General features: G+C 42.5%; 1 pseudogene; it reads left to right on the top strand.

Annotated features, from left to right (window-relative positions):
• Positions 1-1,630: 1,630 nt before the first annotated feature.
• LOC147826060 (transmembrane protein 87B pseudogene) lies at positions 1,631-24,377 on the top strand (annotated as a pseudogene).
• Positions 24,378-24,639: the final 262 nt, after the last annotated feature.

The following is a 24,639-nucleotide window of genomic DNA, read 5'->3' as shown; positions in this document are numbered from 1 at the left end:
GAAGAACATTGATTGCTGGAAATAAAAAATGAAAACTTAGATTGCAACAGCGATTTACATGTGTTTCCTTCATTGGATAATGAATAACTAACAGGAAATACATAAGTTTCACCCAAGAAGGATTAATGGATGATGTAGCCAGAAAACAGAGAGATGTGAATCACATCTATATTTTTCTATCAAAATAGAATTGAGATTACATCCTACTCCTAAAAGAATAGCTGGCATCAAGACATCAAGCAATCAAAATGCTTGTGAGGCACACTTCTAAGTTATTGGTGGGAACATAAACCGTACCATAACTATTGTGGACCCCTGCAGTGCATCCCAATTTCCTGCTGGATTCCACGATGCAAGGCAAGAGGAAAGACAGACAAAATCAAATTGAAATCGGGAACTGGGATGGGCAGTGCTTGAGCAAATAAGGACCCTGAACAGCCAGAGCCATTGATATTTATTGGTGACACAATCATTGTTAGGTTTGGGTGAAGAGGCTACCTGGGGTTGCTAGGGATACACTGCTCCTGCAGGCAAGGCTCATAAATGAAGAGACAAAGCATTCTTGTGTTAGGAACAGAACAGACCAGATATAAACTGTGGTTAATGATTTCAATTCTGGGAACAAAATTTGGCTAAGAGTCTGACCTTGGCTGTGTGTTATCTCACATTAAAGCCCTACAACTTCATGAGCCATTTCTCTGACCTCTGCTAGGGCCATTGGTAGGAGGGTTGGTGCTGACCTGCATGCCATCCACAATGCTCCTATGAGTTATGTAGGCTTTGGTAAGACTCACTTCTTAAAACAAGCCCATTGTGGGGTTAACTCTTTTCATCCTGCACTGTTTACAACCTGCTTTGGGCATGATTGAAAATATGGTCTCCCGCACACAACCTTTACAGAAATTGGTATGGGGAACTCCAAAAAGTTAATAATACAAATTTTGATCTGACTCAGCTTTTCCTCTTCTAGGCATCAACCTTAAAAAGACTTAAATACATCATATGCCAATTATACTTGCATACCCATGTATACAGCAGCATAATGATAGCTAAATCTTGAACTTGACCTGTATATCCATCAGCAGATTGTTAAAAATGTGGTTTATACTCAATGGAATATTGCTCTGCCATAAAGAAGGAGGGACTTGAGTCATTTGTAGAAAAAATATATGCAACTTGAAGTCATAATGTTAAATGGAATATGTCAAAAATCCAACATTAAATATCATACATTTCTCTTTTACATATGAAAATATAAATAAAGAGCAAAATAAAAGAAAGATAATAAGGAATGGGAGATAGATCATATGCAAAAGGGAAGGGGACTAAGACATGGAATGGGAAAGGACTGGAAGGGGATAAAAAAGAGTTAAGATGTATTATGTACATGTACCCATGCCTCACAAGGAATGCAATCATTATATACTGCAAACATGGACTAATAAGAAGTAACAATTTAAAAAATGTAAAACAGATCTATGTTATCTCACAAAAAATTAAAAGTGAGGAAAGACTTTAAAAATAAAATGGACAAACCAAAGCCAGCTGGAATTGGAATGTTTCTCTTTCTATGATGGGGACTTCTGAATATCTTCTACATACAATCCAATGATTTTCTTCTCTTCCTACATTTTTCATGGTGATGTTTACTCTTTATATATTATAAGGTGTACTCTGGCTGACAAGGTCTGCTTGGTACTGACAAGATTTACTAAGAATACAGTTCTGGATTGCCACTATTACTTTCCAAGCAATGCTTGAAAAAGCAGTTTTGTATAGTGAATACCAATACATCAACAGCACCAGACTGCCAACCCAAGGTGTGTTGATATGTGTGAAGTTGATATCTCCATCAATTGACATTGGTCCACCTCCAAGTGATCATTTTAAGCTTGGGTTACAATAGCATTGTGAAGACTCCTTTGGGGATGGCCATGGACCAGGTGATTGGACTGGGGCTACCTTACTTTATGCCTGTGGCTACTGGAAGTGAGATGAAAGTTGTTGGTGTGAATGATTCTGATTGTGTTCTGCCCAGCCTCCCTCTCCTCCTTGACTCTGGCTTGTGCTGGTGGATTTTACTATATGTGACTCTATGAGTTTGTTCTGGAGCCACTCATGAATGTCAATGGAAAGCAATGAACATGAGAGGAAGGAAAAGAAGGTGAGAGATAGGGAAGGGGAAACAGAGGAATGGATAGAAGGATGGAGGTAGCTAGGTTGCTTCAGAGCAGAACAGACAGATGAATGACAGTATCCCTCACCTTTGGTGAGCATTTGGCTGTGACATTGTTCTGCCTCTCAGACTTCCAAGAGGTGATGGCTTCACCTGAACATAGTAGAGGTGATGTTGTAGCTGTGGTCATCTTTTACCTTGTAGCTTATAGCTAGCTGTACATGTCTAAATGGATTTTGCTTTGGAACTGAACTGTGTAGTCTGCCATACCTATGGCATACCACTTCCCCTGAAATTACAAGGGACCAATGATAGGCAGAGCCCAGGGATGGCCCCCAGAACTATCATGTAATCCTTGCTAGTAACTCTGTGCAGCTCTCTGTTCAGCAGATCCCAGAAATGTGCTGCTTTAGGAAGCTTGGAGGGGCTCAAGTCCTCCAGTGTCAGGAGGGACCCTGGGAGAGGAGTTAGCTCTGAGTCATCAAGGACAGAGTGACTCTGTGCAAGTGGCTGGAGCTCTTCCAGAGCCCGATTTTTCATGTCACTGAGGAAGAACTGAAGATGTCCCCACCTGGCATGCACTGGGCCTTAACTTCCTGAATTCTGCTCCTCCCATCCAGTACTTCCACAGAGTCCCTTTGTATTTCCCTCCCTATACCCCTACTGTCCCTGTGTCCCTAGGCCATCACTACCCATGCATTTCAAGAGCCTTTAGCAGGTCATCCTGGATGTATGGCTACAGTGTAATATTGCACAGATTCTGAATAGTACCAGAGGTGTGTCCTGGCCTTGGGTCTACAGGGCTCTTTCAGGGTAAGCCCCAGACTCGGGGGACCCAGGGTCATGGCTTCAGGGTAGCTGCTATGCAGGAAGGTATTGGAAGAGGATGAGGAGGTCTGAGGTGTCACACATGGAAACTATTTTGGGACCACTTGGCTGTTGCCTTCCCCTCCCACACACACACCATTGGTGGGGTAATCCACCCTTTGTTAAATCTAGTAAGAATAAGCCAATTGCCAGCAACTCTTAAAAACACAAGGTATCTTCCATGTGTACATCAGGATTTTGCAAGGTAGCGAGAGTGAAAGGTAAAAAGGGGAAGGCAATCCCAGAGCTCTACATAGTGGCAGTTCTCTCAGAACTGTCCCTGAGATGGTAGATCCCAGGCCTTTCCCTGATGGAGGTTGTTCCATCACTGGGGATAGACTTTAAGGCTAAGAAAGAACACAGTGAAACTTTCATTACATAGGCACTCTACACATTCTATCATCTGTTCTATGCTGACTTCTCTAGTGTTTATGGTGTGCACACCTAAAAAATTTGGAATTGCAAAATGCCAATCAGACTGGATAGAACTCTGGGTTGGTGATGCATTTTGAGGCTTCCTTTTCCACTTATCCTTATTGTATTCATGTCTTAAAAGATAGTCAATTTATTTCAAAAATAAGGAAAAATCGGTTAATATTTGAAGCCTAAGAAACGATAACATGGTCCCATATTGTTATGGCTTGTATGTAGATGTGCCCCCAAAATCCTTGTGTGGTCATACATAGACAGGGCATTTTGAAGATGGCTGGATTTAGGCTGTGTGAATGTGGATTAAGGGTGTGGATAATGGAAGCCTCACCCTGGGGATAGAGGGCACCAATCAATAGGCTTGTGGCCTGGGTGAAAAATAAAAAGACAACACTGAGATTCCATCTCACTCCAGAAAGAATGGCTGCCATCAAGAAATCAATCAATAACAAATGCTGGGACTTTGTGGAAAAAGGAACCTTCCTCCACTTTTGGTGGGAGGGTAGACTGTGCAAACATTGTGGAAATCAGCGTGGAGATTTCTCAAATTTTAACACGAGATTCCATTTGACTGAGCTATTCTTCTTCTTGGTTTCTCCCAGAAAGAGTTATAAGCATCATATCACAGCGATACATGCACACCCATGTTTATAGCAGCACAGTGTGTAATAGCTAAAGCTTGGAAACAGCCCAAATGCCCATCAACTGATGAATGGATGAAGATGTGATTTTTTAATCCAATGGAATAGTACTCTGCCATAAAGAAGGATGAGCTTTAGTCATTTTAGTCATTTATAGCTAAATGGATATACCTTGAGACCATGCTCTTAAGTGAAATAAATCAGACATACATGTTTTAGTGCCACATTATTTCTCTGGTATGAGAAACCAAAAGTGGATATAAGGACTAAAATTGGGGAGAATAGGTCAGTAGTGTCCAAAAGTTGTGTGTTTCTTCCTATTCTGTGCAAGGAGGAAAGGTCATCCCTATGACCATGATTGAATGAATGCTTGAGACCTTGCCTAATTTTAAAGACATCTTTGGAATGATATTTCCTAAATCACGGGCAAGAATCCACATAGATGACTAGATAGGGTCTGGGTTTAAGAATGGTACCTTTGAAATATTGGTGGTCCCAGTGTCTGGTTATTTACCCAAAGGCCTGCATTTTGCTTTTTTTCTACATCCGCTCAGTCTGGCAGTCTAAACCCTTTTCCCCAACTGAACTCTGACTTTCATGCTGAGAAAACATCCCACAGGACTGGGCCCTCCTTAACCATCTATCTTCCTCCTAATCTATGTAAATTTTTATGGTATCTATCTTATGTAAAATACAGTAAAAATTTATTGTACATAGTTTCTACTAAGTGTTAAAGAAAACATTAAAAAAGAAGATAGAGAAATAGGAAGTAGGAAGAAGCTCTAATAATTCCCCAAATTATATATTCTGTAGTTTCAAAAAGATTACAATATATATGCTAATTTGTTTTTTTATACTGCTAAGTCCTCTTAGTTCATTGAAAAGAAAGTTTTGTACTATTATATGTTTATTTCTCTTTTGTAAGTCTTTTTCATCTATGACTTATACTCTAACATTTTGGCCATTCTTTTAAGATTATGGTACAAAGTATATTAACTGTTATTTTTAACTAATTTGTTGTGAAATTTTGCCTTGTATTTTCATAGAAGTAAGAAGAGTGTTTTTAAAAATATCTTCTTTATTAACATCTACTTGTATCACATTGAAATAAAACTTTAAAAAATTTTAAAAAGGGACAGAAAGAAGGCAGACTTGTTGCTGATGCTCTCTGCTTCATGCATTCTGCCTGCATTGCCATGGACTGTTTCTCTTTTGCAGTGCCCCTCTGCCATGCTGCCCTGCCTTGGATCCAGCTGACTCTGAACTGAAAGCTCAACAAACTCTGAACTGATATAACTTTTTCTTCTTTAACTTGGGTGTGTCAGGTATTTTTTCCCAGGAATGAGAAAAGAACCTAAGACACATACTTGTGCTGTAAAGAACATAATTATTCCTTTCTTTATTTTTGTTTAGGAAAATAATTCGTTATCTTTCATCTCCTATAGAATAGCAAACTTCTTTCTATATTTCAGTATATACGTTTATCTTATTTTAAGACTGAAGTTATTAAAAATGTACACATCATGTAGATCTCCCTATTCTCTTTGAAAAGAGGCTTGGGTCTGTCTTGCTGACTCTACAGTACTAAGGTTGAGAGATGTTATGGTAGATTTATGTATCTTGTTCTAGTACTTCTGCCTTTGTATGCTCAACAGCATGCAAGAATCAGGGCAAAACACCAGAATTTATTCTTATAAGAATGAAGTTTATTTTATAGTTAAAGTAGTGAATATTTTTAAAAGTTCTAATTCTTAATACCTATTTTCTGTTTTGTTCCTTATTTATATTTTGGTTTTTCACACAAGAGAAACAATGTGATATTTAAGCTTGTGTGTCTGATTTATTTCACTTAAAATGATGGTGAACTGATCCTGTAGGGTCACCTCACCGGCTCCCACGCTGTCTCTGAGGAACTGTAGGATGGCTTCAGAGCCATCATCAAGCATCTCAGAAGCTTTGGAATGAAGCTTCTGCTTGGAGAAACCAGTACTTGACCAACTAAGCCCTGTTCTGGGTTAGTTAGTTCAGAAATGGGTATCGCTAGATCAGGTCTACTTCTAGTTTTCTGTGGCCAAATGCAAGAAGAACTCTGAGTGTTAGCATGGAGTTGGCTCTCCAGAGGGAGACCCTGATGGACTGTATTCCCAGAAACGGGACAGGAAAGAACCACAGCTGATTTGCTTCAAAGTTCCTTGTGATTCACTTGTTGCATCTCAGGAATGAACTCTGACCTCTGGTCTTGTTTCAAGAAGTGCAAAATTTAAGCAGTATCCAACCCCACCATGAAGAAGAATGTAAAGAGCAGGGTTGACATGGGCCATTGCAGTTAGGCTGAAGCTGCCCACATGGTCATCAACATATACATGTATAAAGAAACTGTGGTATTTATATACAATGGAGTACTACTCTGTTACAAAGAAGGATAAACTTGAGACATTTTTAGGTATGTGTATGCATCTTGAGATCATAAATTTAAGTAAAATAAATCAGACGCAACTTTAAACACCTCATTGTTTCTCTCATGTGAGAAATCCAAAAGGTAAATAAGGAGCAAAATGGAAGATAGACATTGGGAAGTAGGAAAAACTTGTTCAAATGGGAAGGAGAACAAGGAGGAAGGGGAAAGGAAAGAAGGGAAAAAGGATTTAAAAAGAGAATGAAAGGGAAAAAATAGAAACAAACATTTGGTAAATGGAGAAGGAAAGACGGGTTGAGGGGAGGGAAGAGGAATGGGGAAAAAGAATTGAAATATATTATGTACAGGTACAAATTCCCCAATGTCAACGTAATCGATATGTTATGGCAAACATGTACTCATAAAATACTTTTTAAAATAAATAAGGAGTCATCTTATGCTAGGATCCAGTAGTTTCCAGGTGAGTAAAACTAAGATCGCCTAGCTGATAGCCTCATTAGCTTCCCAGACTCTACCCATCATTTCCTCCTTGAATTCTAACACTTGCTCATGCAGGAGAAACCAACCATTATCCCCATGTTATAGCTGGGAAAACAAGTTGGAGAAAGTGACAAGAGGCAGCCCTCAGCAGTGCTACAGAGCAACAGGCTGCTTTGTACACAGGTCACATCAGGAAAGCAAGGTGACGGGTGGACAGGACGCTGATTCAGGTGGGAGGGGTGCCAGGTACCAAACAGGCTGTCCTGCTGAGCCAAGCCAGCCAAGCTCAGCTCAGTCCCTTTCAGATGTCTTAGTATCTCCTTGGGAGCTGAAGGAAGCTGTGGAGCAAGTCACAGACCATGTGTCCCTGAATGTGCCTCAGTTTCCCCATCTGTAAAACCAGGATAATTGCCCACTATTCTCCAATGCTGAGGCTTCCAAGGCCCAGTTCTCTGGTGCTCACCCTGTCTCTGTCAGCTGGGTGTAAAACAATTTGGAACAAGGCAGGTGCAGGTTGAAGGGATCTGTTCTCTCCCCTCCAGCTCCCATCCCTGCCCTAACTCCGCTTACCAGTGGAGCATCTCTAAAAGCTAAAATCTTCTCAACAACCCCCTCAGGTCACCTCTGAAAGCTTTGTCTTAGCCTTCTGTGCCTGTCACTGCCTACATGCCCAGGTTTCCACTGGACCCAAAATTGCCAGCTCAGGCACCTCAGGGAAAACACAAGGATGGAATTTGGTGACCATTGCACCAAAAGATGGCTTGAGGCAGAAAGTGGACTTGATGTGTTGGAAAGCAGGGCTGGAGCATTGAAATGCAAAGGCAGACAGTGGACTGGAGGCCTAAGCCCAGCCTAAACCTCACCCTATGCCTTTGTAGCAGGAGCCCTCTTGCCATCAAGCTCCACCCACAAGACTGGGTCTTGCTTATCCCACTTTCAAACTTAGCCTACTGCCCCTTCCAGGCACTCTACGCTGCATTTCCATGGGCCCCTGGGGAGGCCCATCCCAGAGCTCACTGCCAAGAAGCTGTGGCACCTAGGGCCAGCAGAGTGGCAAGCCAGCCCCAGAGAGCTAGAAGAGAGGCAGGAAGCCTAGGATCCCTACTCTGTCCATCCAGGTGTCATAGCTCAGCCTGAACAAAATCATAAATGCAGTTCCCAAGACCACCTGTGGCTTCAGGAGACTCCGGTTCACAGTCCCCCCGGGCCCCTAGCCTAGATCCTCTACCCCCCAGTTATGTCACACCAGTTATTTGGTGCTAGGTCTCCTTCCCTAACCTTCGGCAATTCAGAGCCTTCTTTCATCTGTGTGTGTGTGTGTGTGTGCGTGTGTGTGTGTGTGTATGTGTGTGCGTTTTCTCTGATTACCAGTATCCCTGCACTGCCCATAGTTGCCTCAGTCCCAGTGAGCTACAGCTGCAGAAAATCTAGGGGTTCCCTGAATCCAGAACCTACAGATGGGCTCCCTGGGAGGCTACCCCTCACTGCCAATTGGGCACCACAGCTTCAAGTCTGTTTACTTGCTGAGCACTGGCACCCCTCTGACAGTGCCCTTCAGTGCTAGAGTCCTCTTCAGAGGCCACCGGAAAGTAAGGACTTCTCCCACATCTGTAATAAGCAATTCCCAGGGGAAGTGGGGCATGGCTCAGGATAGCAAGACCCAACATATTGAGAGGAGCTGGTCTAGGGCAATGAGACTTGGAAAATGTGGACCTACCCAGAAATTGTCATTCTGACTTGTTAACTAAACTTGGGGAATGCTTAGGAACAGGGTCCCTAGGGTCCCACAGGCTCCAGGGTTAGAGCCACCAACTTTCTAGTGACTGGAGAGACTGAGTCTCTCCTCACCACTTTCCTGACAGGGCACATCCCCTTCCCTTCTCCCTAGCTGGCCATTACTGAGGGCCACAGGGAAGATGATGTTGCTATCAGTGAAGCCCAGAGACTCGGCAAAGTAGCTGAAGTGATTCTCCAGTTCAATTCAGCAGATCCTTGCTTTTATTTTCACCCAAGCTGTCCAATGAGTGACCAATAGAAAGATTCCATAGTATTTTTAAAGCATTTTGAGGTAGGATCTTACTATTAGCTTAGGATGGTCTCAAACTCACAATCCTCATGCCAACACCACTGGCTCAATCCATAAATACTCCTGAAAGAGTTAATAAGGTCCCACAGAGGGTCTGTGCAAAAGCCTCCTCCCTGAGGAGTGCTCGAAGTGGGAAAGACATTAAGGTCTTTGGTGTTAGGGGTCTCTTCCCCCATGTGGGACAAGGAGCCCAGTCCCAGAGGAGTGAAGGCCCACCATAGAGGGTAATCCCAAGGTACACCATGTTTTTGAAGATCGTCTTGAGAACCACCATGGCAAACTGACTATACTTAGTGGCTGCCACTCTCACAGTGCAGCTGTGTACTCTATGATAACCTGCAGTGTGTATAGGGAAGGGCCAACCCTGCCCTGCCTGAGAGGCATAGACTGTCTCATACTCCAGGACTGGTTAACAAGGTCTTCTTTCCACTGGACAGCATCTGGGTGGAGGGGCAGGGAACCATTTTCCCTGCAAAGAGGACTTTGACCCCCAAATCCCAACCTCAGGTTGCCCCTCACTCAGGATCCATGTGACATATAGCCCAGATTGAACTGATCAGGCGAGACACCTGGGACAAACGTTCTCATTCAGTATTCACAGAACTGGCATGTGTTGCAGGGAGATTGTAGAGGATGTGCAGAGAGTAGACACAGACTTGGTTCCCATGTGTTAGAGGAAGTGGAGCCAGGACTACAGCAAGATTCTGAGGCTTCCCATCCAGCCCAGCCCTTGACAAACTGTCCCCCACAATGGCAGGGGCCCCAGTCACACCATGTATCTCCCTGGTCTTCCCCTATGAGCCTTTTCTTGATCAGCTGTGGGGTCCTCTCCAGCCTCCCTCCAGCACCAGCACTCACTGTCTCCTCCGCTGCTCCCCGAGCAGCCTGACCCACACAGAACCCAGGTCTTGTGCCTGCTCTTATCTTGCTGCTCCCCTTTCCCATCTCTCCTGGCAATTTCTGCTGAGCTTCCAGTTTCCTCCATGCCAAGCACCTCACTTGCTATTCAACCAGTGTGACTTCTCCCTTGAGCCCACCCCAACCCTGCATCCCAACATCGAGCTCCCTAAATCTACCCTCTTCATGACCCTCACTCCTCAAAGGCTCCAACTCCAATCCACACAGTGGCCCGAGCTGGAACACATGCAGGTGCATGAGCCTGGGCTTCTCTCTCAGAGTCCTCATCTTCCTCACCTCTGCCAGCACATACTTGGGACTTCATTTTTCTCTCCACCTCCCTTGCTGCAGCTGCATTCAGATCCTGGACCTTGCAGAAGGCCTAGGCCAGGCTCTGCTTTGGGGTGAGAGGCCCCAGAGACTGGCCTGGGAACATTCCATTCTGGCCCCTCATCAACCCCTGTTCAGGTCACCATGCTCATGGCTGGCTATTTTGCTGCCTCCTGAGGCTAGTTCTCTGACTCAGAGTTCAATAGCTCTATCTATTTCTTTCTTTCTTTCTCTCTCTCTTTCTTTTTTGGTGGTGGTGGTGGTGGTGGTGGTGGATTGAACCCAGGGATGTGACACTGAGCTATATCCCCAGTCCTGTTTTCATTTTTAATTAGGAGACAGGGTCTCACTAATTTGACCAAGATGGCTTCACACTTGTGATCCTCCTGACTCATCCCCTGGAGCTGAGCCTGCTACGATTATAGGACTGTGGGCTCTGTGAAGTTCACAACCCTATAAGCCCTAGATGGAGGCCTGGGGTGGGTCCCAGACTGTTCCCAGTGTCTCTCCTCCCCTCTGGGACACCATATGCTCTGTCTCATTTCTACCAAGAGTTAGTGTTTGCCCTGGAGCCACCCATAAATGTTGCTGGAAGGTAGGAAGGAAGAGGGAGAGGAAGGGACGGAGAAAAGAAGAAGAAAAAAGGACAGAAAGAAGGGAGTGAGAAATAAAAGAAGAACATTTTTTTCATATGTTTATTTGCTATTTCTACTTCTTTGTCGGAGAAATATCTGTTCATTTCAGATGACCATTTTTAGATTGGGTCTTTAAGTTTGGGAGGTCTGGGTTTTCTTAAGTTCTTTATATACTGTAGATAGTAGACCTTTGTCTGAGGAACAGCTGGTAAAAATTTTTCCCACATTGTAGGTTGTCTCTTCACACTGTTGGTGGTTTCTCTTGCTGTACAGAAGCTTTTCAGTAAGAAGAGATCCCAGTTGTTGATTCTTTGTGCTAGTTCATGTGCAACTGAGGTTTTATTCATGAAATCTTTTGCTATCATGAAATCAACCAATAACAAATGCTGGCGGGGCTGTGGGGAGAAAGGAACCCTGCTCCATTGTTGGTGGGAGTGCAGACTGGGGCAACCACTGTGAAAATCAGTATGGAGATACCTCAGAGAACTAGGACTACAGGTCCCATTTGACCCAGCTATTCCCCTGCTGGGGATCTTCCCAAAAGAATTAAAAGAATCATACCACAGTGATATATGTGCACCCATGTTTATAGAGGCAAAGTTTGTAACAGCGAAAGCTTGGAAGCAGCCCAAGTGCCCATCAACTGGAGACTGGATAAAGAAAATGTGGAGTTTTTAAAAAATAATATGTAGTACTTCTCAGCCATAAAGAATGAAAAATTATAGGGATTTATAGCTAAATGGATACACATTGAGGCCATACTCTTAAGTGAAATAAATAGGACACACCTATAAATACTGAATAGTTTCTCTAGTGTGAGAAACTGAAAGTGTAAATAAAGATCAAAAGGTATAATAGATAATATGAATGAGGAAGAAAAGGTGCAAAGGGGAAGGGAAGCGGGAGGGATAGGGGATAGGAAAGGAGGGACTAGAATTAACATGAGAAAAATGAAAAAATGGAAACAAAGACTTTGTAGTAAGGAAAGGTGGAGGGGTTGAAGGGAGGGAAGGATATGGGGAAAAATAAGAACCAAGAGAGATTGTGTAAAGGAACAAATCCCCAGTGATGAATAGCATCATATTGTATACCTAAAATGCACCAATAAAATTTTTTAAAAAGAAATAAAAGAAGATTGATTTGGTATAGAACAGGGAGATGAATAACATTCTCCTGCAGTTTTACACACACACACCCGCCCCCACCGACTGTGATATTGTTCTATCTCTCAGACTCCCAGGAAGGGATGACACACTTGAGCACATTAGCGGTGACTTTAGCTGTAGCCATCTTTCAGCTTGAAGGTGGTGCTGTTCATGTGTAACTGGCTTTAGTTTCCATTCCAAAATTGTGTTCTCTGCTGTACCTGTGTACCACTTCTCCTGAAACTGCAAGGGACCAGTGACAGCCAGAGTCCAGCAATGGTCCCAGAGCCACTTCTTCTATGATGTCCTTTCTGGTAGTTCCTTCAGCCCTATGGGTGGCAGAGCCCAGGGATGGGCTGCCCTGAGAAACCAGCAGGAGCTGAGGTCCTCCAGAGCCAGGAAGGACCCTGGCTGAGGAGTTAGTCAGGGATAAGGGGGCCCTGGCCAGGTGCTGGTTGGCCATCAGAGCCTCAGTTTTCTTTTCTGTGAGGAAGAACTGAAGATGTCCCCACCTGGCATGAACTGGGCCTGAATCCGAGTCTTTCTTCTCCATCAAACACTGCTTCAGAGTAACTTCCTCTCCTACCCAGTGTAACCCCATCCCTGTTCCCCGGGCCCTCCCTGCTGCTGTTTTCCAGAGCCCTCACATGATTATCCTGGAAGTCTGGCAGCAGAGGGACTATGCTCGGTGATGGGCTCAAGGTCACAGCCAGAAGGAATTCTAGATTTGTGTCCATAGGGCCTGAGTGACAGAAGACCCAGAACCATGGCTTCAGAAGAACAGCTGGGCTGGAAGGTGTTGGAGAAGAAGTAGGTGGGCTCAAGATTTCAACCCTGGGGTACTAATTATGGGTCACTGGGTTACAATCCCACCCCTCTTAGGTTGAGCTTATCTATTCTTTGATAAATCCAGGAAGGTTGAGTCAGTTGCCAGCAACTACTTCAGAAACACGTGGCAAGATATCTGCTTCCCCACCCTCCCCCCATCAGGATTGTGCAAAGTAGAGAAAAGAAAAGGGGACAGGGAACAGGAGGGACATTGTCGGAGCTCCATAGAGTGAGTGACAAGAATCACAATGTGGTCTCACTGTGCCTCTTCCTTTCATCTTATTGTATCTTCTGTGGATCAGCTGCTCAGTTCCATACTGAGTTGTCATCTCTGATCCTGTGAGCTTAGGGTGGTGGTCTCTGGCAACATCAAATCCCTGTACCCTCAAAGAGCAACGAATGTGCCAGGCTTGATGGTCCATGCCTATAGTCCCAGCACACAGGAGGCTGAGAAAGGAGGATCATCACAATTTCAAGCCAGCGTGGGATATACAGTAAGGTCAATACCAGTTTAACTGCAGAGTGAAACCCTATCTGAAGAGGAAAAAAAATAAAGAGAAAGAAAGAAAAGAATGCTCTCCTCCTATGGGCCCTGTAGGACCCTATTAGACCCCAGCCCCTGTGCAATTTCCCCTGAGATGGTTCACTCATGTGGGCAGTGACTATCCTGGATTCCTGACCTAAAGCTGGACTGGTATCTTTGCTTTATATGGAACTAAGAAGGCCCTCATTTCCTCTACTCACCTACTGCTTAGGACCCAGCCTGAGCTTTAGGGTGGTAGACCCTATAGGAAAGGGCTTTAAAGAGGGCCCTGTCATGGTGGGTAGGATTCAGTGTCATCTACCCCCACCCTGACAGCCCTCCATTGTACCCCACATATCTACCTGGGCTGCAGGAAGAAAAGGCAAGAAGTGAAGCTGAGCAAAGCTGTCGCCACCAGATCCTGCCACCTTCTGACCTCCATTCCTCTCCCTTCATGACCCTAGGGTATCCACATCCACTGCTTTCTATGGCATTCAATGGTGTCTTCAGCCTATTGGTGTGGCACATGTTTGTAATCCCAGAATTCTGGGAGTATGAGGCAGGAGGATTGCAAGTTTGACCTAGCTAGTACAACTTGGTGAGACCCTGTCTCAATATAAAAAGAAGAGCTCAGTACCTCACCACCATCACCACTACGGAAGGAATGAAGCCCCAGGTGGACATGTCAGTGAGTCCTGGGGAGGACACAGCCCTTTGTCTCAGCATCAACCTAGAAAGCAAATCAGGACCTCTGATATTTTTGAAAACTATATTTAATTTTAGGGAAACCAAGTTTTCTCTTAAGTCATTCACTTGTTCCAGGCCTGTAAAGTTTACCATGGTGTGGCATTTGTACTATCAAATCTGTCTCAATGAATCTTCTTAGGTGGAAGAAAAGAAGCAAGGAAATAATGTATAACATAAAATTGTATCTTGAGTAGGAGATGTTTTCTTGTTGACGAAGATTTTTGTTGTTATTTCAAGGTCATTGACTATTGGAAAATAAAGAATGAAAACAACAATGACAGAAAGAAAATTCAGATTGCACAGTGATTTACATGTGTTTCCTTTGTTGAATAATAAAGAATAAACAAGTAGAAATGTGTCAAATCAGGAAGGATCAATGAGAGTTGGAGCCAGAATTCAGATAGATAGGTTTTAATCTTTGTTTCCTCTGTTTAAAAGTCACTGGGATTCCGTCTTACTCCTGTTAGAATAGCTATCATCACAATATCAAAAGAAGGTAAAGCTCAGAGGAAAACTGGGCACTTTTACACTGATAGTAGGAATGTAAATAGCATACTCAGTATAGAAATCATATGGAGATTCCTCAAACAACTAAGAATAAAATTGTATCAAACCCAGCTATTCCCTTTCTCAACATCTTCCTGAAAGTGTTAAAGATATCCTACTTTAGTGACACATGCTTACCCATGTTTACAGTAGCACAATTCCTACTAACTAAATCTTTGAAGCAGCCTATATGTCCTTCAACAAATGAATAGATAAGGAAAGTGTGGTATTAACACACAATGGAGTACTAATCTGCCATAAAAAGGAGGAACTTGAGTCATTTATAGGAAAATGAATGCACTTTGAGACCATAAGTTTAAATGAAATAAATCAGACACACAAGCTTAAATAGCATACAGCTTCACTTATATGATAGTAAAAATGTAAATAAAGAACAAGAAAAGAGAGATAATAAGAAATAGATATTTTGCAAGAGATGGAAAAACATCAAAAGCTGGAGAGATAGGAGGGAGCAAAATGCAGTATGATAAAAAAAATAAAAAAAAGAATTGAGCTGCTGCAGACAGGCAGGTCTGCGCACACCGTACCGAGGTCCCAAGTTCCTCAAACACACCGAATCAGCCAGCTGCAGACAGGCAGCCACCTGGTTCCACGCTACAAAGACGCAGAGGACACCGGACCACCAGACCAAGGTACTGAGTCCCGCTGCTCCAAGGCCAGAGGTAGGGGCTTCTGAGCCGATGTTCCACTGCTCCTGGTCCAGAGGAAGGGGCTTCCTGGCCCAGAGCAAAGGGCTTTTGGGCCACCTTCAGTCCCACCGCTCCTGGCCCAGAGGAAGGGGCTTCTGGGCCACCATCCCTCCCACCACTCCCGGCCCAGAGGTAGGGGCTTCTGAGCCACCATCCCACTGCTCCTGGTCCAGAGGAAGGGGCTTCCTGGCCATCATCCCTCCCCCTGCTCCCAGCCCACAGGAAAGGGCTTTTGGGTCACCATCCCTACCGCTGCTCCCAGCTCCTGTCCCACCTCTCCCAGCTCAGAGGAGGTAATCCGTGCAGGCGCTGACAGCCCCTCACCCCAGTCAAAATGAGAAAACATGTAAATAAGTCACAAAACCAGACTTTCAGATCACCTACAGCAACCCCAAAGGGAAATAAGATGGAACACTCTGATACTCAACCACCTGGACCCACTGAACTGGAAACAAAGGGGGATCTGGAAAAAATGAAATCAGAAATAATTTCTCAGATAACAGGAGAAATTGGGCCCCTAGAGCAAGACATGATTAATAAACCTAGAGAGGAGCTCAGGAACATGATGAAATAACAACATAAGAAACAAATGGAATCCATAAAACAGGTGCAAATAGATTTCCAGGGCATGAAAAACTCCAGTGAAAATCTACACAGCAAAATGAGCCAATGTGAGGACAGAATTTCAGATATAGAAGATAAGATTGCAATTAGTGACCAGGAAAAGAAAAATTGCTTCAAAATTATAAGGGAACATGAGAAATCAATCCAGCAGCAGCTAGATGATGCAAAGAAGAATAAAATAAGACTGATTGGGCTCAATGAAGAAACAAGAGAGAGTGGAGATGACATAAAAAATCTCTTCACAGAAATAATGGCAGAAAACTTCCCAAGCATGGGAAAAGAGCTTGACATACAGATAAGTGAGGCATATAGGACTCCAAATAGCCTTGATCAAAAAAAATCTACACATAGGCAAATAATTCTTAGGATTCCAGAAACTCAACAGAAGAACAAAGTTCTAAAAGCAGTGAGAGAAAAGAAACAAATCACATACAAAGGAAAGCCCATCAGAATCAAAGCAGATTTCTCAACAAAAGCCTACAAGGCAAGAAGAGCTTGGAGTGACATATTCCAAACCCTAAAAGAAAACAGCCTCCAACCCAGATTGACGTACCCTCCAAAACTATCTTTCAAAATTGATAGAGAAATCAGATACTTTCATGACAAAGAGCACCTTAGGAACTTCGTGAATACCAAACCAGCACTCCAAAGAATTTTACACAATATCCTAGGAACAGACATTGAGGATCACAACCCCAGGAAGCAAAGCAGAATGAACCCATCTGGCATGACAAGAAATTAAATGTAAAGGGGGAGAACCCAACAAAAAGAAAAAGTCATGAGAATGACAAGTCAATACGTTTCAATTATAACCATCGATGTTAATGGTCTCAATTCACCAATCGAAAGAAATAGACTGGCAGAATGGGTAAAGAAGCAAAATCCAACAATATGCTGCATACAAGAAACACACTTAATTCAAAAGGAAACTCATAGACTGAAAGTTAAAGGGTGGAAAACAATACTCCATGTGACAGGAACCTGAAAAAAAAGCAGGAGTGGCTTTCCTCTTTGCAGATCAAGCAGATTTCAAACAAACACTAACTAAGAGAGATGAAGAAGAACACTGCATCCTTGTAAAGGGAAGAATCCAAGAGGAAGAGATGACAGTCATAAATATCTATGCACCAAACACTAGTGCACCCAACTATATAAAACAAATACTAACAGACATGAAAAGCCATATATGCACTAATACAATTGTAGTGGGGGACCTCAACACCCCACTGTCACAAATAGATAGATCAACTAGACTAAAAATAAGTAATGAAATACTAGAACTCAATCGAACTCTTGAATAAATGAACTTAACAGATGTTTACAGAGTCTTCCACCCCACAGAATCAGAATACACATTCTTCTCAGCTGCACATGGGTCATTCTCCAAAATAGACCACATACTCACACATAGAACATGTTTAAGTAAGTGTAAAGGAATTGAAGTTATCCCCTGTATATTGTCAGACCATAGTGAGATGAAATTGGAGATCCATAGCAAAAGAAACTCAAAAAATTTCATAAACACATGGAAATTGAACAACACACTTCTGAATAACCAATGGGTCACAGAGGAAATTAAAGAAGAAATCAGACAGTTCTTTCAATTAAATGACAACAACAACACAACATATCGGAATCCATGGGACACAATGAAAGCAGTCTTACGAGGGAAATTCATAGCAGTGAATACGCATATTAGGAAAACAGTACGAGCCCAATTAAACAACCTGATGCTCAACCTCAAGCTTCTAGAAAAAGAAGAGCAAGACAACCCCAAAGCTCATACAAGGGAAGAAATTATAAAGATCAGAGGAGAAATCAATGCAATGGAGATGAAGAGAACGATACAAAAAATCAATGAAGCCAAGAGTTGGTTCTTCGAAAGAATCAATGAAATTGATAAACCTTTAGTCAACCTTGTCAGAAAAAGGAAAGAAAAGGCCCAAATCCATGCAATTAGGAATGAAAAGGGTGAAACTACAACAGACCCAGCAGAAATCCAGATGATCATCAATACCTACTTCCAGAACCTATACGCCAATAAGATGGACAACACAGAAGAAATGGACAGATTCCTAGATACATATGAATTAACAAAGTTGAATGAAGAAGACCTAAAAATTCTGAACAACCCAATATCAACCAATGAAATTGAAAACATAATTAAACTTTATCACCTAAGAAAAGCCCGGGCCCTGATGGCTTCACTGCTGAATTCTACAAGACATTTAGAGAGGAACTGCTGCCGCTACTGTTTAAACTCTTCAATGAAATTGAAAGGGAAGCAATACTCCCAAATTCATTCCTGGAAGCAAGCATCACCTTGATCCCTAAAGCAGAGAAAGACCCAACTGAAAAAGAGAACTATAGGCCAATCTCACTAATGAACATAGATGCAAAAATCCTTAATGAGATAATGGCAAACAGAATGCAGAAGATCATCAAGAAGATCATACACTCTAATCAAGTGGGATTCATCCCAGGGATGCAGGGATGGTTCAATATACGCAAATCAATTAATGTAATACACTATATCAATAGAGCCAAGGACAAAAACCATATGATTATCTCCATAGATGCAGAAAAAGCATTTGACAAAATCCAACATGCATTTATGATAAAAACCCTACATAAAATTGGAATAGATGGTCTCTACCTCAAACTGATAGAAGCCATCTATGAAAAACCAACAGCCAATATCATGCTAAATGGTCAAAAACTGAAATCCTTCACATTAAAATCAGGAACAAGACAAGGATGTCCGCTATCACCACTCTTGTTCAATATAGTTCTGGAAACATTAGGCACGGCAATTAGACAAGAGAAAGAAATAAAAGGAATAAAGATAGGAAATGAAGAAGTCAAATTGTCATTATTTGCAGATGACATGATACTCTATATAGAAGACCCCAAGAACTCCACCAAAAGTCTTCTAGACTTAATAACCAAATTCAGTCAAGTAGCTAGTTACAAGGTCAACACACAAAAATCAATAGCTTTCCTCTACACAAATGACAGACTCACTGAGAGAGAAATAGGGCAAATAATTCCTTTCACAATAGCATCCAAAAAACTGAAATACCTAGGAATCATCCTAACAAAAGAAATCAAAGACCTCTTCTCTAAAAACTATAGCACTCTGAAAAGAGAGACTGAAGATGATATCAGAAAATGGACAGACATCCCCTGCTCCTGGGTAGGAAGGATTAATATAGTGAAAATGGCCATCCTTCCAAAACTGCTAGATAGGTTTAATGCAATTCCAATTGAGATCCCAGCAGCATACTTCATAGACCTAGAGAAAACAATCCAAAAATTCATTTGGAATAAGAAGAGACCCAGAAGAGCAAAAGCAATTCTAGGTAACAGAGACAAGGCAGGGGGTATCACAATCCCCAACCTGCAACTCTACTACAAAGCTACTGTGATAAAAACAGCATGGCACTGGCAAAGAAACAGGCTTGAGGACCAGTGGAACAGATTAGAAGATGCAGAAACAACGCCAGACACACTCAGCCATCTCATCTTCAATAAAGGAGCCAAACACCCTCACTGGAGGAAAGATAGCCTCTTAATAAATGGTGCTGGAAAAATTGGGTTTCAACTTGCCAAAGATTAAAACTAGACCTGTATCTCTCACCATGCACTAAACTAAAATCAAAATGGATTAAAGATCTAAATATTAAAATAGAAACTCTGAACCAGTTGGAACAGAGGTTAGGTAGAACCCTTGAAGACATCAGTGTAGGAAAAGATTTTATGAACAAAACCTCAGTTGCCCGGGAACTAGCACAAACAATCAACAAATGGGACCTCTTCTTATTAAAAAGCTTCTGCACAGCAAGAGAAACCACCAGCAGTGTGAAGAGACAATCCACAATGTGGGAAAAAATCTTCACCTGCTCTTCCTCAGACAAAGGTCTACTATCTCGAATCTATAAAGAACTTAAAAAGATCAGACCTCCCAAATTTAAAGACCCAATCCAAAAATGGGCATCTGAAATGAACAGACATTTCTCAGACAAAGAAGTAGAAATAGGAAATAAATACATGAAAAAATGTTCAACATCACTGGTCATTCGAGAGATGCAAATGAAAACAACACTGGGATTCCACTTCACTCCAGAAAGAATGGCTGCTATCATGAAATCCACCAATAACCAATGCTGGCGGGGCTGTGGGGAAAGAGGAACCCTGCTCCACTGCTGGTGGGAGTATAGACTGGTGCAACCACTGTGGAAATCAGTATGGAGATACCTCAAAGAACTAGGCCTGGAAATCCCATTTGACCCAGCTATTCCACTGCTGGGGATCTTCCCCAAAGAATTAAAAGAATCATACCACAGTGATATATGTGCACCCATGTTCATAGCAGCACAGTTTGTAATAGCTAAAACTTGGAAACAGCCCAAGTGCCCATCAACTGGAGACTGGATAAAGAAAATGTGGGTTTTTTATAAAATGGAGTACTACTCAGCCATAAAAAATGAGAAATTAGAGACATTTATAGCTAAGTGCATGCACATTGAGGCAATACTCTTAAGTGAAATAAATAGGACACAGATGTGTAAATACCGAATAGTTTCTCTGGTGTGAGAATCTGAAAGTGTAAATAAGGACTAAATGTATAATAGGTCATGTGAAATAGGAAGAAAAGGGGCAAAGGGGAAGGAAGTGGGAGGGTTAAGGGAAAGGATAGAAGGGAATGGGATTAATATGAGAAAATGGAAAAATAGGAACAAGATCTTTGTAAATAGGGAGGAATGGAGGGGTTGAAGGGAGGGCTGGACAAGGGTGAAAAACAAGAACCAAGAGAGACTATGTAAAGGTGCAAATTTCCACTGATGAATGTCATTATATTGTATACCTAAAATGTACCAATTATTAGAATGAATAATTGATAATGTAAAATAGGAAGAAAAGGTCCAAAGGGGTAGGGGTAGTGGGAGGCACAGGGGAAAGGAAAGAAGGGAAAGGAAAAAATGATGAGAAGTGGAAAAAATGGAAATAAAGTCTTCGTAAATAGGGAAGGGTGGAGGGGGTGAAGGGAGGGCTAGGAATGGGGAAAAAATAAGAACCAAGATGCATTATATAAAGGTACAATTCCCAATGAGAAATGTAATTGTGTTGTATACCTACAATGTACCAATAAAAGAATTTAATACCAAAAAAAAGAAATACAAATTAAAACAACACTGAGATTATGTCTCACCCCAGAAAAAATGACTGCTATCAAAAAATCAATCAATAGCAAGTGCTGATGGGGTTGTGGGGAAAAAGGAACCTTTCTCCACTGTTGGTGGGAGTGTAGACTGGTGCAACCACTGTGGAAATCAGTGTGGTGATTCCTCAAAAATCTAGGACTGGAGGTTCCATTTGACCCAGATATTCCCCTTCTTGAGTTCTTACCAAAAGAATTAGAAGCATCAAACCACAGCAATATATGCATCCCCATATTTATAGCAACACAGTTTGTAATAGGTAAATCTTGGAAACAGCACAAATGCCACTCAACCAATGAATTCATAAAGAAGACGTGGGCGTTTTTCATATAATGGACTACTACTCAGTCATAAGCAAAGATTAACTTGAGACATTTCTAGGTAAATGGATGCACCTTGAGACTATACTCTTAAGTGAAATAAATTGAACACATTTAAGTAAATGTCACATTCTCTTGTGTGAGAAACTGAAAGTGCAAATAAGGACCAAAATGTATAATAGATATTGTGAAATAGGAAGAAAATATTCACATAGGAAGGAGAACTAGGGAAGGTGAAGGGGGAAAAGAAGGATGAGAAAAGAAAATAAACAAGAAAAGAAAGAAACATGGAAGCAAAACTTCTGTAAATGAGGGGAACAATGGTTGAAGGTAGAAGAGGGGAATGGGAAAGAAAAAATCGAGATATATCATGTACAGGTACAAATTCCCTATGATGACTATAATTATTACATATATCTAAAATGTACCAATAAATTTAATTATTAAAAAATAAAGATGACTGTGGTTCAGTGTGAAGAAAGGGAGTAAAGGCAGCCCCAAGACCTCACAGCCCACCCTGCCCTGTCTTCCCATCAGTCCCGTGTCCAGTCATACTCACTGCCTGTTCAGTCATCGGTGCACGCATCTGTGGGGGAGAGGAAACATCACAGCAGGCAGTGTGTGTGTGTGTGTGTGTGTGTGACTTCTCCTGCCAGGACCCCTTTGCTGCCCCTGGCTTCCTTAGACCCAGACGGTGCCAGTTGCAGAAGATCTGGGGGCTCCCAGGACTCAGGGCCCAGGGCTGGGCTTCCCTAGGCCCTGAACCTCACTTCTGCTCTGGCAATAATGTCTCCAAGCTGTTGCCTGCTGACCCCTGGAAGCTCATCAAGTAGTGTCCCTGAGTGTCCTGGCTGGACCACTGGCCCAAACCAAGTCACTTGAAGGTAAGGACATCTCCCATGTCAGTAATGAGAAAGACCCAGGACAAGGGGGAGATGGTGCATGATAGCCAGACCCAAGGTACGGACAGGAGGTGACCCAGGATAGTAAGACAGGGGAAACTTGGACCCGGGCCTGAAATGTCATCTGCATGGGCATGGGGTGAACTTTCATATGGAGCATGGGGGCTGGCCGAAGTCTATGGGAACCAATAAATTCCAGGGAGGGAGACACAATGTCTCCAGTGACAGGGACAGGGGAATGAGTCTCTCTGATCCCTTTTCCTGGTGAGGCAGCACCAGGTGATGCCACATCCCCTACCCCTCTCCCCAGATGAACATTACAGATGGGATCCCTGAAAATAATTTTGTCCTCAGTGAAATCCACAGATTTAGAGAAGTCAAAGATGTGCTGCTTCAGTTCAAGCTCAACTTCTCCCTGTAGAAAAAAAAAATGGTTGATAAGTGGCCAACAGAGAGAATTCCATACATTTAAAAAGTTTTTTCAGACAGAGTCTTGCTACATAGTTCAGACAGGCCTGAACCTCCTAATCCTCCTGCCTCAGCCTTCTGAGTGCTGGAAGGACTGGTGTGGGTCACCACTCTTGGCTCAATTCATAAAAAGTGGGGATGCACATTGAGGCGATACTTTTAAATGGAATAAACGGGACACACGTGTAAATATCAAACAGTGTTTCTAGGGTGAGAAACTGAAAGTGTAAATAAGGACTAAAAGGTATAATAGGTAATGCGAAATAGGAAGGAAAGGGGCAAAGGGGAAGAGGAAGTGGGAGGAGTAAGAGAAAGGAAAGAAGGGAGTGGAATTAATATGAGAAAATGAAAAAATGGAAACAAAATCTTTGTAAATGGGGAGGGATGGAGGGGTTGAAGGGAGGGCAGGGGAATGAGGAAAAAATAAGAACCAAGAGAGACTATGTAAAGGTGCAAATTTCCAATGATGACTGTCACTATATTGTATACCTAAAATGTACCAATAAAATTATTTTTTTTTAAAAAGTGTTGACTATGGAGATCCGTATGGAGATTTCTCAAAAAACTAAAACCAGAGGTTCCATTTGACCCACCTGTGCCCCTTCTAGGTACCTTTCCAAAAGAGTTAAAATCATCACACCACAGTGATTTATGCATACCCATGTTTATAGCAGCACAATTTATAATAGCTATACCTCGGAAGCAGCCCATATGCCAATCAACAGATGAATGGATAAAGAAAATGTGGTGTGTATATACAGTGGGGTACTGCTCTGCCACAAAGGATAAACTAGAGTCATTTTTAGGTAAATGAATGCACCTTGAGATCATATTTAGGGAAGTAAATAAAACATACAAGTTTAAATATCGCATTGATTCTCTTGTGTGAGTAATCCAAAGGGTTAATAGAGAACAAAATGGAGGGTAGATATCGAGAAGTAGGAAGAACATGTTCAAATGGGAAGGGGAACAAGGTGGGGGGAGGGAAGGAAGAGGAAAAGGGTTTAAATAAGAGAATTGAAGAGAAAACATGGAAACAAAGTTTTTGGCAATGGGGAGGGAAAAGGGTTGAAGAAAGAAGTGGAACTGGGAAAAAAGAAGAATTAAGATATATTATGTACAGGTGCAAATTCCATATGATGAATATGATCATTCATGTGTGGCAAATATGTACTCATAAAAAAACAAAAAATAAAATGGTAATAAAAATAACAAGTGTTGATTGGGAATAAGGCTGTGGACCCCTTTGTCACGGAGGATCTGGAGAAAGACCTCCTTTTGGAGTGGCGCTCAAACTTAAGAAGTCTTTGGGATCTTGGGGAATAGGGGCTGCCTCTCCCCTCCCGTGCATTGGCAGGAGCCAGGACATTGAGTGGATGGAGTGAGGACCCACCAAAGTTTGGTCTCAAAGTATGGCCCGTTTCTGAAAATCATCTTGCAGAGCACCATGGCAAACTGATTATAGTTGGTCGATGCCACTGTTGTGGTTGTAACTCTGTAATCCACAGTAACCTGAAGTGTGCATGACGAAAGGTCATCCCTGCTCTGGCCAGGAGGAATGGACTGTCCGCTGCCTTCCCAACTGGTCAACAGGGGCTTCTCCTAACAGGGCAGCTCCCATGTGGAAGGACAGGAAGGGCTGTACCC

This window comes from Heterocephalus glaber, unplaced genomic scaffold (genome assembly GCF_053883595.1).
Source record: "Heterocephalus glaber isolate CG9 unplaced genomic scaffold, H.glaber_assembly_v1.0 deba00001479, whole genome shotgun sequence".
Taxonomy (NCBI): domain Eukaryota; kingdom Metazoa; phylum Chordata; class Mammalia; order Rodentia; family Bathyergidae; genus Heterocephalus; species Heterocephalus glaber.
This window is presented reverse-complemented; position numbering and strand designations above follow the sequence as displayed.